At 36.5% G+C, this 17,793-nt stretch overlaps 1 pseudogene; it reads left to right on the forward strand.

Moving 5' to 3' along the window:
* Positions 1-4,844: 4,844 nt before the first annotated feature.
* LOC124966046 (2,4-dienoyl-CoA reductase [(3E)-enoyl-CoA-producing], mitochondrial-like) lies at positions 4,845-10,204 on the forward strand (annotated as a pseudogene).
* The last annotated feature ends 7,589 nt before the right edge of the window (positions 10,205-17,793 follow it).

The following is a 17,793-nucleotide window of genomic DNA, read 5'->3' on the forward strand; positions in this document are numbered from 1 at the left end:
TTCTCCCATTCTGTGGGCTCTCTTTTCACACTATTGATTGTTTCCTTTGCTGAGAAAAAGCTTTTTAATTTTAATCACCCCCACTTATTGATTCTTGCATTTATTTCTTGTACTCTGGGTGTTCTTGTTAAGGAAGTCTGGTCCTAAGCCAACATGATGGAGATTTGGGCCTACTTTTTCTTCTATTTGGTGAGGGGTCTCAGGCCTAATTCCTAGATCCTTGATCCATTTTGAGTTTTGTACAGGGTCAGAGATTGGAGTTGAATTTCATTTTACTGCATGTGGTTTTCCACTTTTGCCAGCACCATTTGTTGAAGAGGCTATCTTTTCTCCATTGTAAGTTTTTGGCACCTTTGTATACTATGAGGTTACTGTACTTATGTGGGTGTGCCTCCATGTCTTCTATCCTGTACCATTGGTCTACCTGTCTATTTTGGTGCCAATACCATGACATTTCTTTACTCTTGCCCTATAGTAGAGTTTAAGGTCTGGTATTGTGATATCCCAGGATTGCTTTGGCTATTCTGGGTCTTTTGTTCTTCCAGATAAATTCCATGATTGCCTTTTCTATTTCTATAAGAAATGTAATTGGAATTTTAATTGGAGTTGTGTTAAATCTGTATAGCACCTTTGAAAGTATGACCGTTACGATAATATTAATTATGCCTATCCAGGAACATGGGAGAGCTTTCCATTTTCTGAGGTCTTCTTCAGTTTCTTTCTTTATGTTCTGTAATTTTCATTGTAGAGACTTTCACCTCTTTGGTTAGATTTTTTCCCAAGTATTTTATTTTATTTTTTTGAGATTATTGTGAATGTAGTTGTTTTCCTCATTTCCCTTTCAGATGTTTCATTGCTTATGAATAAAATGTTTAGATTTATGCATGTTGTTATATCATGCTATTTTGCTGAATTCACTTATGAGGTCTAGAAGTTTTCTGGTGGAGTTTTTTGTATCCTCTAAATATATGTAGAATCATATCATCAGCAAATAATGACAGCTTGAGTTCCTCTTTTACTATTTGTATTCTTTAATTTCTTTAGTCTGTCTTATTGCTCTGGCTAGTATTTCAAGGACAATATTGAATAGAAGTGGTGAAAGAGGACATCCCTGTCCTGTTCCAGTTTTTAAAGGGAATGCTTTTAATTTTTCTCCATTACAAATGATGTTGGCCATGGGCTTAGCATAAATAGCCTTTACAATGTTGAGGTATGTTCCTATTATCCCTATATTTCCTAGTGTGTTGAACATGAAGCAGTGTTGTATTTTGTCAAAAACTTTATCTGCATCAATTTAAATAATCATATGATTCTTAACCTTAAGTCTATTGATGTGATGAATTACATTTATTGATTTCTGGATGTTGAACCAACCTTGCATTCCTAGGATGAACCCCACTTGATCGTGGTGCACTATCTTCTTAATATGTTTTTGCAATTTGCCAGGATTTTGTTAAATATTTTTGCATCATCAGAGATATCAGTCTAAAATTTTCTTTCCTTGATATGTCTTTGTCTGGTTTGGATATAAGAGAGATACTAGTTTCATAGAATGAGTTTAGAAGGGTTCCCTCCTTTTCTATTTCCTGGAATACTTTAAGAAGTATTGGAATGAGTTCTTCCTTGAAGGTCTCATAAAACTCAGCTGAGAATTCATCTGGTCCTGGGCTTTTCTGTGTTGGTAGGCTTTTCATGATTTTTTCTATTTCATTGCTTGAGATTGATCTGTTTAACTTGTGTATATCCTTCTGGTTCCATTTGGGAGAATCATATGTCTCTAGAAATTTGTCAGTGTCATCAATTTTTTCTATATTGTTGGAGTATAGATTTTCAAAGTAGCTTCTCATTATGTTATGTATTTCAGTGGTGTCTGTCACGATATTTCCTTTTTCATCATGAATTTTAGTAATTTAAGTTTCTCTCTCCTCTTTGTTCATGTGGCTAAGGGTTTGTCTATTTTGTTTACTCTTTCAAAGAGCCAACTTTTTGTTTTGTCAATTTTTTAAATTGTTTCTTTTGTTTCAATTTCATCAATTTCAGCTCTGATTTAATTTATTTCCTGTCTTCTACTACTTTTGGTGTTGTTCTGTTGTTCTTTTTCTAGGGCTTTGAGATGTAATGTTAGATCATTTAGTGTTGACTTTTTATTTTTTCTTCAATGCACACCATGCTATGAATTTGCCTCTTAGTACTGCTTTCATAGTGTTCCAGAGATTTTGATATATTGTGTTGTCATTCTCACTGATCTCTAAGAATTTTTTTTTAATCTCCTCCCTGATGTTTTCTGTTATCATGCTTCATTCAATAGCATATTTTTTTAGTCCCCAGGTGTTGGAGTAATTTCTGTTTTTTATTTTGTCATTGATTTCTAATTTCATTCCATTATGTTCTGACAGAACACAAGATAGTATCTCTATTTTTTTGCATTTACTAAGGGCTGCTTTGTGGCATAACATATGGTCTGTTTTTGAGAACATTCCATGTGCTACTGAGAACAAAGCATATTCCTTGTTGATTGATGGAATATTCTATATATGTCTGTTAAATCTAAGCTATTGATTGTGTTATTAAGTTCTATGAGTTTCTTTATTTTTCTTTGGAAGATCTATCCAGTGGTGATAGCAGTGTGTTAAAGTCACCCAGAATTATTGTGTTGTGGTCTATTTGATTCCTGGAATTGAGAAGGATTTGTTGGATGTACATGGATGCACTGTTGTTTGGGACAGAAATATTTATGATTGTTATGTCTTCCTGATTTATGTTTCCCTGAAGCAGTATAAAATGACCTTCTTTATCCCTTATGAGTAGCTTTCTTTATTTCTTCTGACTAGCTTCAAGTTAATTTTATCTGAAATAAGGATAGAAACCCCCACTATTTTTACTGAGTCCATGTGCATGGTAGGTTTTTTCCATCCTTTCACCTTTAGTCTGTGGATGTTGTTGTCTATGAGATGAGTCTCTTGAAGGCCACATATTGTTGGGTCTTTCTTTTTAGTCCAATCTGCCAGTCTATGTCTTTTGATTGATGAGTTTAGTCCATTAACATTCAGGGTAATTATTGAGATAAGATATGTATTCCCAGTCACTAGGACTTATTTTTGGTTTTTAACTTGACTTGTTTTCTCCTTTGATTGGTTCTCCCTTTAAGATAGTTCCTCCCTCTGCTGACCTACATTGTTGTTTTTCATTTCCTCCTCATGGAATATTTTGCTGAGAATATTCTTTAGCGCAGACTTTCTATTTGTAAATTCTTTTAACTTTTATTTATCATGGAAGGATTTTATTTCATCTTCAAATCTCAAGGTTAGTTTTGCTGGGTATAGGATTCTTGGTTGACAATGATGTTCTTTCTGAGCTTGAAATATGTTGTTCCAGGCCATTCTAGCTTTTAGGGTCTGGGCTGAGAAATCTGCTATCTGTATTGGTTTCCCCCTATATGGAATCTGATGCTTTTTTCTTGTAGCATTCAAAATTCTAGATTTATTTTGTATGTTAGGCATTTTCATTTTAATATTCCTTGGTGTGGATCTGTTATAATTTTTTACATGTGGTGTTTTGTAAGCCTCTTGTATTTGATTTTTCATTTCATTCTTCAGTTTGGGAAATTTTCTGTTATTATTTCATTGAAAAGGTTATTCAAGCCTTGGTTTGTATCTCTGTGCCTTCCTCAATCCCAATAATTCTTAAATTTGGTCTTCTCATGATGTCCCATAGTTTTTGGAGGTTCTGTTCATGATTTCTTTCCATCTTCTCTGTTTAGTCAACTTTATTTTCAAGATTTAATATTTTATTTTCATTGTCTGAGGTTCTGTCTTCCGAGTGATCTAGTCTGTTGGTGATGCTTTCCATTGAGTTTTTTTTTTTTTTTCTTAATTTGGCTTATTTTTTTCTTCATTGCAAGAATTTCCAATTTTTTTTGAGAATCTCTATCTCTTTGTTGAAATGATCTTTTGCTCCCTGCAGTTTCTCTTTCAACTGTTTATTAGAGTAATCATCCATTGCCTGCATTTGCTCTCTTATCTCATCCTTTGCTTCATGAATCATTTTAATTATATATATTCTGAACTCCTTTTCTGAAATTTCTTCTACCATGCTGTCACTGGAATCTATTAATATAGAACCTAGGTTTTTTTGGATCATTTTCTTCCCTTGTTTTTTTTTTTTTTTTTCATGTTGTTCATGTATCTTCCCCTCTATCAGTGCAGATCTGGGGTATTGCAGTTTCCCCCCTATAGGCTTATAGTGACCCTATAAGTTTCCAAAACCTTTTCTTTAAGGGGGAGATCAATGTTAGCAGTGCCCAGTGCAGACAATATGCAGACCTAACCCAAATAGCCCTTATGAAGATGTTAACAATATTGTCATAATAAATAGAATGAGCTCAATTATCATCTACAGTATAACAAATAGATTTCCAATAAGGTCCACAGTTTCTAATGGAGGACAAAGAGAATGGGGAGGGGTGTAGGATGTAGCTGTTAATGAGATAAGAAAAGACTATATAGAAGTTCTAGATCATAGAAAGGGTGAACATATAATCAAAAGAAGTTGGTTGTTAGAATGAGAAATGGGAGAAAGAGACTCTGAGAAAACATGTAAACAAAAGGAAAATAGAGCGAGAAAAGTAAAGAAATAAAAATATAAAAATTTTCAAAAAGTACAAAAAAAAGAAAATAGAAAAAAAATTTACACTATAGCAGTCATATAGTATTCAAACCTCCCATTCTGCAGTAGCCTGATTCATGAGAGATACCTGACAATGAGCTTCTAGTCTCTAGCAGGTATCTTAGGATGGAATTTGCCCCACCTAAAGATGAGAGTTACCACTTCCAGGATAATCCAAGATGGCCACTCTTGCTTCCAAATGCGTTGGCAAATGGGGAATTGCAGCTCAGGATGTGATTGTGGTTGACCAGGGTTCCTACAGGCTGGGAGTCATCAGTCTGGTTGAGGGTTACTAGAGATAGAGCTCATTCAGTCTGGCCTGGGGTCCTAGTCATCCTGGTTGTTGTCTCAAAATGGCAGTAACCACATGTAACCAAACCTAAATGTACTGTGACAGTGAACTTCCAGGCAACAGCAGACAGCTGGTGATCCACTGACTGTTTGTAGTCTGCTGGGTACCGGCAGATGATCAGCAGGTGGATCTCAGGCAGTGGGTAATGGGTAGATGAAAAGCAGGTGATGGGCAGGCAAGAGGCAGGCAAATGGCAGATAATAGGCAATGTGCACTCAAAAAGTCATCAATATGCTGGCAGACTGCAGGTGCTCACAGTAGACAAATGGGGTAAACAGCAGGGGAATGATTAGCATCAAAAACTGCCACACCAAGAAACAGATATCCTCTGCTTGAAACCCAAGTTATGGAGCAACGAGGAATGCAGCCTCCCTCTAGTCCATCTTCTTGGATCTCCCCTCTATGTATGTTTTCCTAGATTTGTACAAAAGTATCAATTTTGGGGGGAAAACTATAAATTATATTGTGTTTTAAATTAATGTTTCCAGTAATTTATTGCTAGAATAAAGAAATGGTTTTTTGTGTGTTAACCTTGTGTCTTATAACATTGCTAAATTCACTCATTAGTTCCAGTTGATTTTTTAGTAAATTCTCTGAGATCTTTATGTAGATAATCATGTCATGTATACATAGGGAAGTTTTATTGCTTTTCAATGTTTATGCCTTCAATTTTCTTTTACTGGTTTTTTTCACTGGCAAGAAGTTCCAGTACTCTATTGAAAAAGAGTGCTCAAAGCAGATATCTACTTGTGCTCAATTTTAGAAGGAAGGATTCCAAGTTTCACTATTAATACTGGTTTTCACCAGGGTATTTTTAAAAATACATGCTCACAGCCAGGCATGGCGGTACATGACTATAATTTCAGCAACTCAGGAGTCTGAGGCAGGGGGATCAAAATTTGAGGCCAGCCTCAGCAATTTAGTGAGGTCATAAGCAACTTAACAAGACTCTGCCCCAAAATAAAAACAGGTAAAGTGCTCCTAGGTTCAATCCACAGAACAAAAAAAAAAAAAAAAAAAAAAAAAAAAGACTCTTTTTTCCTGTTCTGAAGTTGCTCAACATACTCATAATAGGTGTTGACTTTTTTTTATAAAGATCTTTATTGACTTTATTTGCAATTCTAGGATCAGGCAACCCTTTCCTATGAAACAAATAAGTATTTCAATGAATAGGGTGAGCAGAAGAGGTTAGTTTTATAGACAGGTAAGGGCTAAAGAAAGTAGGAATTAATAAAGAGCACATTGGTCCCTTTTTTTTTTTTTTTTTTTACTTTCATTGCTCTTTTAAATTTTGTTTTTTTATTTATTTTTAAAAATTTTTTGAAAATTTGTTCTAATTAGTTATACATGACAGTACAATGCATTTTGACACATTGCACACAAATGTAGCATACTTCTCATTCCTCTGGCTGTACATGGTGCCAAGTCCCACCAATAGTGTAATCATACATTTATATAGGATAATAATATCTGTCTCATTCTACCAGCTTTCCCATCCCCACAGCCTCCCCTCCCCTCACTCCCCTCTGCATAATCCGAAGTTCCTTCATGCTTCCCTACCCACGGTCCCCTCCTCCCCACTATGGACCAGCATCCACTTATCAGAGAAAACATTTGGCCTTTGTTTATTTGTTTGGCTTATTTCACTTAGTATGATATTCTCTAGTTCCATCCATTTATCTGCAAATGCCATAATTTCATTCTTACTTAAAGTTAAATAACATATTGGTCATTTTGTTATCCACAAATTATTGGCCTGCCCTGTAGGGAAGAGACCCCCTCAGAAGGAATATTTTTGTGTTTGCTTGGTGTTGCAAACCAGAAGGCAAAACCTGAATTGCTCACCAACAGCACAAGGTCATTCACTAGCCAGGAAATGGAGAAGTAGTCTAGGCTTGCAAGTCAACTTCTAGACCTGCTGGGGTGGGGAGGTTACAGATAAAGGAAAAAGAAAGAAGTGGGAAGGATGGGTTAATATAGGAGTAGAATATTCATATCTTTGCCTGGAGCAGCCAGAGATTTTCTGGATCTCAGGCACTACCCTTTTTACTTTTTATGGTTTGGTGTTTCCTGTCATCATGTTTAGTGGTGGTGTGTCACTTAGAAAGGGAATTACATTCTAATGATATTAGAAGTTGTCTGGTGGTCCCTCAAGCAGCCACCTTTGATCCCTCAGTTTTGGCTGGTCCAACTGGTGAGGAAATTCTTCTCCACAAGATAAACAAGATTAGGAAGGAATAGATAAACAAGATCAGGTAGGCAGTCAACCCTTCTCACCAACACCAATCCAATAACAAGGACACAGTTTTGAGGAAAAGAAAAAAGTTTTATTGCTTTGGTAGCAAAGGAAAAGCACAGGGGACTCCTGCCTCCAAGACTGATTCTGCCCATCAAGGGGATCAGGGAGCTTTTAAAGAGGTGATTCAAAGGCTACGTCCCACGTGTTCTGTCCAAAGTAGTAATTAGTTTGTTAATTTGGCAGATAGTCATTTCTGAAATATTTGGTGCCATCCCCCAAGTTGGAATTACTTTGTTCCTGTGGAGGATGTGTGCTCAAGAATAGATAACTCTGCCTAGGATGCGGAAAAAGGCAATCCTGTTTCCCCTGAGTTTATGGAGGAGCAGGGAGAGAGGAAGAGAAAGAAACATATCTGTTTTAAAAATAAGTTGCAGTGGCAGAACAGCAAGGGCTATATTCAAAGCATAAAGTGTACCACCATCAATTTCTACATTCTACTTCCATGAAAAAAAAGGAGCAATGTCATCTCCAAGCTGCTTGCTGCTGAAAGAGAGCCAAGTTGCAGTAAGTAACCTAAAGTCCTTGTTCTCTATCAGGTGGGGCATGGATAGTTAAGGGTATTTGGTATCAGGGCAGTTCAGAGGTCCACAGTGACAGATGGAAGGTGACTGGACAAGGCATACACAGGGCAGGGGTCATGCAGATGGCCAAGGGTGTTGCAACTTTACTGAGCTCAGTTTCCTTTTTATCAAAGTTGACCCTGATGGAGCAACCTGTTTTCTAACTCTCCAGCAGTTGGCTTTCAACAGGTTCTCCAGCCACCTTCCATCCTCAGCATGGAAGTGGGGTTCCTTGGAAAGCCAGGCCTGCCCAAGAAAGGTGGCGCAGAGGCTGGTCCTGGGTTCCATCTGGGATGCTAGATTTGTTACCCAAAGGTGTCTTTGTTTCCAATGTCAATCCATTAACAAGGACAGTTTTGAGAAAAAGGTAAAAGGTATATTGATTTGCTAGCAAAGGCGAAACACAGGGGACTCCTGTCCCAGAGACTGTGATTCTCAGTTGCTGACTTTTGTCAAATGCTTTTTCTGCATCAATTGATAGTCATGTGATTTGTTTACACAAAATTTGTCTGCTAATATAGTGGATTACAATAAGTAATCTTCAAGTATTGAGCCAGTCTTGTATTTCTGTTCCACTTAGAATGCCTAAATATTTTTACGTATTACTTAACACTATTTGCTAATATTTTGTTGAGGAATTGTTTGTGTTCATAAGGGATACTTGTTATGTTTTGTACTTCGATATTCCTGACAGGATAATGTGTGCCTCATAAAATGACTTCGAAAGTATTAACTCCTGTTCTACAAGAAATTTCATGGAATTGCAGTGAATATTTGTCAGTATTTTAGAATTCTCCAGTGAAACCAGCTTGGTCTGCAGGTTCCTTTTTCAGAAATTTTAAATTATGAATTAGATTTCTTTATTCCTAACTTGATCATACAATGTTCTCCTTTAAACTTTTTTGTCTGTGGTCTCTAGCTGGGCATTTTGAAAACAGTTAAGTTGAGTAAACTCTAGTTAGTCCAGTGTCTGGGTGCCTCATAAATAGTTTGTTCTTTTTTCATGTTAATTGTCCATATTTTCTTGTTTTTTTGTATGGTTTATACATTTATTGTTGAGAACTGGCATCCCTGTCAGGGACTGTTGTTGATTTCAGAGGTATAGAGTTGTCCATTCATTTAGTAATTTTTCCCAAATTTTTGCAGACTGTATTCCTTGTCATTTTTCTTTACTGAAGTTTTTGTTCCATTATCTCAAGGATCATTTAGGAACCTGGAAAAGATCTCTTTAAATGCCTAAATCCAGTAGAAAAAAACAAAGTGTCTTGTCTTTTAAGATTGATGACAGAACCTCGGGGCCTTCTGGCAGGAGTGCCAGAGGTGACATGGTATTACTGGGCCATGTGTTTTTTGCTGGAGTGTCTCAGCTGCCCTGTGGTCTCGGCCCTTGAGGAGTAAGGTGGCGCCAGAGGGGCTGAGGGTCCAGCTGCTCCCCGCGAATGCCCTGCTGGAGCCTTCCTTGGAGGAGGCGACTGGACACACAGAGCGGGGACCTGGGGCCCCAGGCGCAGGACTGCACAAGGAGCATGGACGTGCAGCTGCTTGCACCCAGCCGCTTGCACAGTGAGGAGCCGGGTGCTGGTCACAGTCCCCTTTCACTTTTTCAGTTATAGAACAAAAATATTGTATCAAAACATGGAAGCTTCACATTCAAAATTCTTTCCACCCCTTCAAAAAGTGATGCTGCCACCTAATAGCTTTCAAGGAAATTTGCGTTTATTACTGGAGGAGGTACTGGCCTTGGCAAAGCCATGACAACTTTCTGTCTAGCCTGGGTGCTCCATGTGTGATAGCCAGCCGGAAGATTGATGTTTTGAAAGCTACTGCAGAACAAATTTCTTCTCGAATTGGAAATAAGGTTCATGCAATTCAGTGTGATGTGAGGGATCCTGATATAGTTCACAACACTGTGTTAGAACTGATCAAAGTCACAGGACTTCCTGATGTCGTGATAAAGAATGCAGCAGGAAATTTTATTTCCCCTACTGAAAGACTCTCTCCCAATGCTTGGAAGACCATAACAGACATAGTTCTAAATGGCACAGTCTATGTGACACTTGAAATTGGAAAACAGCTTATTAAAGCACAGAAAGATCCCTTGCAGCTGAATGGGGTAATTATGGAATGTGATCCAATGTAATTCAGCCTGGGCCTATAAAAACCAAAGGTGCCTTTAGCTGTTTGGACCCAACTGGGACATTTGAGAAACATATGATTGACAGAATTCCCTGTGGATGGCTAGGGACTGTGGAAGAACTTGCAAACCTTGCTGTTTTTCTTTGTAGTGATTATGCTTCTTGGATTAATGGAGCAACAATTAGATTTGATGGTGGAGAGGAAGTATTTATGTCAGGTGAATTCAACAATGTAAGGAAGGTCACCAAGGAGGAGTGGGACACGATAGAGGGACTCATCCGGAAGACTAAGGGCTCCTAAAACCACTCTGGCCTTCATCTTGGGTGCACTAAAATTTAGACTATAAATGATATAAATTGACTGTCATCTTTCAAGTATTTTCAAGTCTAAAAATTGTTAATTAACAAGCATTTGCTGAGAGCATACCATGTACCTAGCCAGTGGACGCTATTATATATTTGAAGATGAATAAGATAGGATATCACCTGTTCAATTTTCTTTCTTTCTTTCTTTCTTTCTTTTTTTTTAATAGGAAGAAGAGTAGAGAAAGGCTTAGAGATAAAAAGTGCTTAAAAGTGAAGAGTGAGGCATCAATAGTTGTGATCTGGTAAGTCAGGGGAAACCTGATGGTGAGAGTAGTATGTAAGTTACATATTACACTATGCTTATTGTGCTGGGGCCTAAAAGAAAGAAATCTACACTAAATTCAATGGATTCTGCCTTTCCAATAATTTCTTTTCCATTGGACTTGTGAATTATCTTTTTAAAAATTTGTTCCTTTTGGTTATACATGACAATAGAATATATTTTGTCACATTATCCATCCATGGAGTGTAACTTTCCATTCATGTGGTTGTACATGATATGGAGTTACACTGGTCATGTATTCATATATGAATGTAGAAAAGTTATGTCCAATTCATTCTACTGTCTTTCCTATTCCCAGCCCTTGCCCTCTTGAAACTTTATTATCTAGCAGGATAGATAGACATATAAACAATTAGGCATGATACATTATTCCAGTAGTATTAAAGTGTGGAGGAAAAAGTTATTCATTATGTTTCTGAAGTTCAAAGAAAGTGTCTCCCATGAGACAGCATTCCATCTCAGACTTAAAGAAACCAGATTTCTTGGGGTAGAGAGGATAAATAAAGCTTACAAAATATTTTTTATGTGGAATTTCATATTTGTGTTGACTAATTTATAATTCTGAGAATCAAATCATAAGAAAACAAAGACTCAAGTCTACAGTTACAATTTTGAGCCTATATTTTTAAAAAGGCCATATGCTTTCATAGAAATCACTGATAACATGTTCACTAGACTGAGAATTCCTGTTGCCCAAATTGCCAAGATTGGGAACCAGCTTCTATCTTATCTTATATGAATAGGTCCATGGAAGAATTCAGTTTTCCTATTTGAATTATATGCTATATGCCCTCATGACAACCTTTTTACTATGACAGTTATGTATCAATTACATTTATTGTGTTTTATTGGATATACTCAGGATAATGTTATAGATTTGGAATAAATGACCTTGGTTTTCACTGACATTTTAGGATGTTAGTACTTCTGCATGCTCTTCAGTACAAATACCCCATCTCCATTTTACCTTAAACATTAATCCTTGTTTTCTTCTCAGTCATCTTGTACTGACAATTGTACTGACAATTTCTTAAAAAAGAAAAGTGTTGGGAGTTGTGTTGTCCCGACCTGCAGGACTCCAATGGGAACCTGGAGGGGGGAGCGGGGATTGGGAGAGACAAGAGACATGAGAAATGGAGACAAGACAAAAGCCTGATCAAGTCTCGTTATTAGGGGAATAAACCCAGTTAATATAAAGTACAAAAGCCAATCAGGGGAAAGTGCGCAAAGGCAAGACTAGTCCGCATGCCAGAGCTCAAACAAGGAAGTGTACTTGGCCAGTCATGAAGCACCACTCAATCTAGTCTGATACACCTGGTATTGTCTGACAGTTAGGTGTGCAGGAGAGGCACGCCCCACCAGCATCTGGCAGGCGCCATCTTAGCTCAACATGTGGTGAGGCGCGGGCGTGGCCTGTTGGCTCCGGACATTGTGTCTTATTTTTTATTTCTTCATCTAATATAAGATTAGAATATCTGCTTCATGGGTTGTTATGAGAATTAAGTGAGAATAAACACTGTAAAATGTCAAACAAACAAATGAAAGATGGCCTTTCTAGTTTTTGTACTCTTTCATTTTTAAGACCTAGTTATCATTATAGAAAAAGTGAGAATGCAAGAGACACAAAAGGACATGCTCACCAATTTCCTAAGGGAAACTTATATTCATATTTTGGAATAATTTTTCAGTCTTTTGCTCATTTACTTAATGATTTTTATGGACGGGATCTCTACATAATTTACAGAGTCTACTGCATTCCCCATTCCACCACTCATTTCCCATAGCAACTATGTTAAGCTCTTTTGACTGTTTCTTTTCTTTTCTTTATTGTAAAAAAATGGGATACATGTTGTTTCTCTGTACATGGCATAAGGGCATAACATTTGTGTAATCATGAATTTACATAGGGTAATGTTGTTTGATTCATTCTGTTATTTTTTCCATTCCCCCCACCCCTCAAACCACTCTTTTCCCTCTATACAGTCCTTCTTCCTCCATACTTGCCCCCCTCCCTAACCCTAACTCTAACCCTAACACTAACCCCTACCACCCCCCATTTTGTGTCATCATCCACTGATTAGCGATATCATTCGTCCTTTGTTTTTTTGAGATTGGCTTATCTCACTTAGCGTGATATTCTCCAATTTCATCCATTTGCCTGCAAATGCCATAATTTTATCATTCTTTATGGCTGAGTAATATTCCATTGTATATATATATATATATATATATATATATATATATATATATATATCACAGTTTCTTTATCCATTCATCAATTGAAGGACATCTAGGTTGGTTCCACAATCTGGCTAGTGTGAATTGAGCAGCTATGAACATTGATGTGGCTGTATCTCTGTAGTATGCTGATTTTAAGTCCTTTCGGTATAGGTCAAGGAGTGGGATAGCTGGGTCAAATGGTGGTTCCATTCCAAGTTTTCTAAGGAACCTCCACACTGCTTTCCAGAGTGGCTGCACTAATTTGTAGCCCCACCAGCAATGTATGAGTGTACCTTTCTCCCCACATCCTCGCCAACACTTGTTGTTGCTTGTATTCTTGACATTCGCCATTCTAACTGGGGTGAGATGGAATCTTAGGGTGGTTTTGATTTGCATTTCTCTTATTACTAGAGATGTTGAACATTTTTCCATATGTTTGTTGATTGCTTGTAGATCTTCTTCTGTGAAGTGTCTATTCATTTCCTTAGCCCATTTGTCGACTGGATTATTTGCATTCTTGGTGTAGATTTTTTCAGTTCTTTATAGATTCTGGAGATTAGCGCTCTATCTGAAGTATGATTGGCAAAGATTTTCTCCCACTCTATAGGCTCTTTCTTCGCATTGCTGATAGTTTCATTTGCTGAGAGAAAGCTTTTTAGTTTGAATCTATCCCAGTTATTGATTCTTGCTTTTATTTCTTGTGCTATGGGAGTCCTGTTGTGGAACCCTGGTCCTAAGCCGACATGTTGAAGATCTGGACCTACTTTTTCTTCTATAATCTGCAGGGTCTCTGGTCTGATTCCAAGGTCCTTAATCCATTTTGAGTTTAGTTTCATGCATGGTGAGAGATATGGGTTTAGTTTCATTTTGTTGCATATGGATCTCCAATTCTCCCAGCACCACTTGTTGAAGAGGCTATCTTTTCTCCATTGCATATTTTTGGCCCCTTTGTCTAGGATGAGAAAATTGTATTTATTTGGGTTTGTGTCCATGTTCTCTATTCTGTACCATTGATCTACATTTCTATTTTGGTACCAATACCATGCCGTTTTTCTTACTATTGCTTTGTAGTAGATTTGAAGATCTGGTATTGTGATACCCCTGCTTTGCTCTTTCTGCTAAGGATTGCTTTAGCTATTCTGGGTTTCTTATTCTTCCAGATGAATTTCATAATTGCTTGCTCTATTTCTGTAAGGTACATCATTGGGATTTTAATTGGAATTGCATTGAATCTGTATAGCACTTTTGGTAGTATGGCCATTTTGACAATATTAATTCTGCCTATCCAAGAACATGGGAGATCTTTCCATCTTCTAAGGTTTTCTTTAATTTCTTTCTTTAGTGTTCTGTAGTTCTCATTGTAGAGGTCTTTCACCTCTTTTGTGAGATTGATTCCCAAGTATTTTATTTTTTTCAATGCTATTGTGAATGGGGTAGTTTTCCTAATTTCTCTTTCTGAAGATTCATCACTTATGTATAAAAATGCCTTAGATTTATGTGCATTGATCTTATATCCCGCTACTTTACTGAATTCACTTATGAGATCTAAAAGTTTTCTGGTGGAATTTCCTGGTTCCTTTAAGTATATAATCATATCATCATCAAATAGGGATAGTTTGAGTTCTTCTTTTCCTATTTGTATCCCTTTAATTTCTTTGGTCTGTCTAATTGCTCTGGCTAGAGTTTCAAGGACGATAATGAATAGAAGTGGTGAAAGAGGGCATCCCTGCCTTGTTCCAGTTTTTAAGGGGAATTCTTTCAGTTTTTCACCATTTAGAATGATATTAGCCATGGGCTTAGCATAGATGGCCTTTACAATGTTAAGGAATGTTCCCACTATCCCTATTTTTTCTAGTGTTTTGAGCATGAAGGGGTGCTGAATTTTATCAAATGCTTTTTCTGCGTCTAATGAAATAATCATGTGATTCCTGACTTTAAGTCTATTGATATGTTGAATTACATTTATTGATTTTCTGATGTTGAACCAACCTTACATCCCTGGGATGAAACCCACTTGATCATGGTGCATTATCTTTTTAACATGTTTTTGTATGTGATTTGCTAAAATTTTGTTGAGAATTTTTGTGTCAATGTTCATTAAGGATATTGGTCTGAAACTTTCTTTCCTCGATGTGTCTCTGTCTGGTTTAGGTATCAGGGTAATATTGGCTTCATAGAATGAGTTTGGGAGGGTTCCCTCCTCTTCTATTTTATGGAATACTTTGAGAAGTATTTGAATGAGCTCTTCTTGAAAGGTTTTGTAGAACTCGGCTGAGAACCCATCTGGTCCTGGACTTTTCTTTGTTGGTAGGCTTTTGATCACTTCATCTATTTCATTACTTGAAATTGGTCTATTTAAATTGTGTGTGTTCTCCTCGTTCAGTTTAGGCAATTCATATGTCTCTAGAAACCTGTTGATGTCTTTGAAATTTTCTATTTTGTTGGAGTATAGATTTTCAAAATAGCTTCCAATTATATTTTGTATTTCAGTCGTGTCTGTTTTGATATTTCCTTGTTCAATCCAAATTTTAGTGATTTGGGATTTCTCTCATCTTCTCTTTGTTAGTGTGACTAAAGGTTTATCAATTTTGTTTATTTTTCCGAAGAACCAACTATTTATTTTGTCAATTTTTTGTATTGTTTCATTTGTTTCAATTTCTTGGATTTCAGCTCTGAGTTTAACTATTTCCTGTCTTCTACTACTTTTGGTGTTGGTCTGTTCTTCTTTTTCTAGAGCTTTGAGCTGTAGTGTTAGGTCGTTTATTTGTTGAGTTTTACTTCTTTTCTTAAATGCGCTCCATGAAATAAATTTTCCTCTAAGTGCTGCTTTCATAGTGTCCCAGAGATTTTGATATGATGTTTCTTTGTTCTCATTTACCTCTAAGAATTTTTTAATTTCCTTCCTAATATCTTCTGTTTTCCATTCATCATATTATAGCATATTGTTTAATCTCCAGGTGTTGGAGTAGTTTCTGTTTTTTACTCTTTCATTTATTTCTAACTTCAATCCATTATAATCTGATGGAATACAAGGTAGTGTCTCCATCTTCTTGTATTTGCTAACATTAGCTTTGTGGCATAATATATGGTCTATTTTAGAGAAGGATCCATGTGCTGCTGAGAAAAAACTGTATTCACTCTTGGTTGGATGGTATATTCTATAAATGTCTGGTAAGTCGAAATCATTGATTGTGTTATTGAGATCTATGGTTTCTTTGTTCAATTTTTGTTTGGAAGATGTGTCCAGTGGTGAGAGAGGCATGTTAAAATCACCTAGTATTATTGTGTGATGGTCTATTTGGTTTCTGAAATTGAGAAGAATTTGTTTGACATACATGGATGAGCCACTGTTTGGGGCATATATGCTTATGATTGTTATGTCTTGCTGATTTATGCTTCCCTTAAGCAGTATGAAATGTCCGTCTTTATCCCTTCTGACTACCTTTGGCTTGAAGTCCACATTATCTGAAATGAGGATGGATACTCCAGCTCTTTTGCTGAGTCCATGTGCATGTTATGTTTTTCCCCATCCTTTCACCTTTAGTGTATAGGTATCTCTTTCTATGAGGTGAGTCTCTTGCAGGCAACATATTGTTGGATCTTTCTTTTTAATCCAATCCGCCAGTCTATGTCTTTTGATTGATGAATTCAGGCCATTATCATTCAGAGTTATTATTGAGATATGATTTGTATTCCCAGTCATTTGGTTCATTTTTTTAATTTTATTTATTTATTTGACACGATTTGGTTCCTCCTTTATTTGACAATTCCTTAAGGATAATTCCTCCCTTTGCTGATTTGCTTCTTTGTTTTTCATCTCTTCCTCATGGAATATTTTCTGAGAATGTTCTGTAATGCTGGCTTTCATTTTGTAAATTCTTTTAGCTTTTTTTTATCATGGAATGATTTTATTTCATTATCAAATTTGAAGGTAAGTTTTGCTGGGTATAAGATTCTTGGTTGGCATCCATTTTCTTTCAGAGTTTGAAAAATGTTGTTCCAGGCCCTTCTAGCTTTTAGGGTCTGGAGTGAAAAATCTGCTGATATCCATATTGGTTTCCCCCTGAATGTAATTTGGTTCTTTTCTCTCACAGCCTTTAAAATTCTGTCTTTATTTTGTATGTTATGTATTTTCATTATAGTGTGCCGTGATATGGGTCTGTTGTAATTTTGTGTATTTGGAGACCTATAAGCCTCTTGAACTTGATTTTCCATTTCATTCTTCAGATTTGGGAAATTTTCTGATATTATTTCATTGAATAGCTTGTTCATTCCTTTGGTTTGTTTCTCTAAACCTTCCTCAATCCCGATAATTCTTAAATTTGGCCATATCATGTTATCCCATATTTCTTGGACATTCTGTTCATGATTTCTTACCATCTTCTCTGTTTGTTCAATTTTGTTTTCATGGTTAAATATTTTGTCTTCAATATCTGAGGTTCTGTCTTCCAGGTGTTCTGTCCTATTGGTTATATTTTCTATGGAGATCTTAATTTGTTTTATTTTTTCCGTCATTCCAAGGATTTCTGTTCTTTTTTTTCCAATATCTCTATCTCTTTATTGAAATGGTCTTTTGCTTCCTGTATTTGCTCTTTTAACTGTCGATTGGTGTGATCATTCAATGCCTGCATTTGCTCTTTCATCTCATCTTTGTTTCCCTGATCATTTTAATTATGTACATTCTGAACTCCCTTTCTGTCATTTCTTCTGCCATGCTGTCATTGGATTTCATTGATGTAACATCTAGATTTGTTTGGGGCATTTTATTCCCTTGTTTTCTTATATTGTTCAGGTATCAGTGGACTGCTAAGATACTGCAGATTTCCTCTTTTGACTTATAATGTCCCTGAAGATTGCTAGTACATCCCCTCTTATCCTTCAGTAGCCTGAAGTCTTGGAGGAATTTGATAATA

This window comes from Sciurus carolinensis, chromosome 16 (genome assembly GCF_902686445.1).
Source record: "Sciurus carolinensis chromosome 16, mSciCar1.2, whole genome shotgun sequence".
NCBI classification, from domain to species: Eukaryota; Metazoa; Chordata; class Mammalia; order Rodentia; family Sciuridae; genus Sciurus; species Sciurus carolinensis.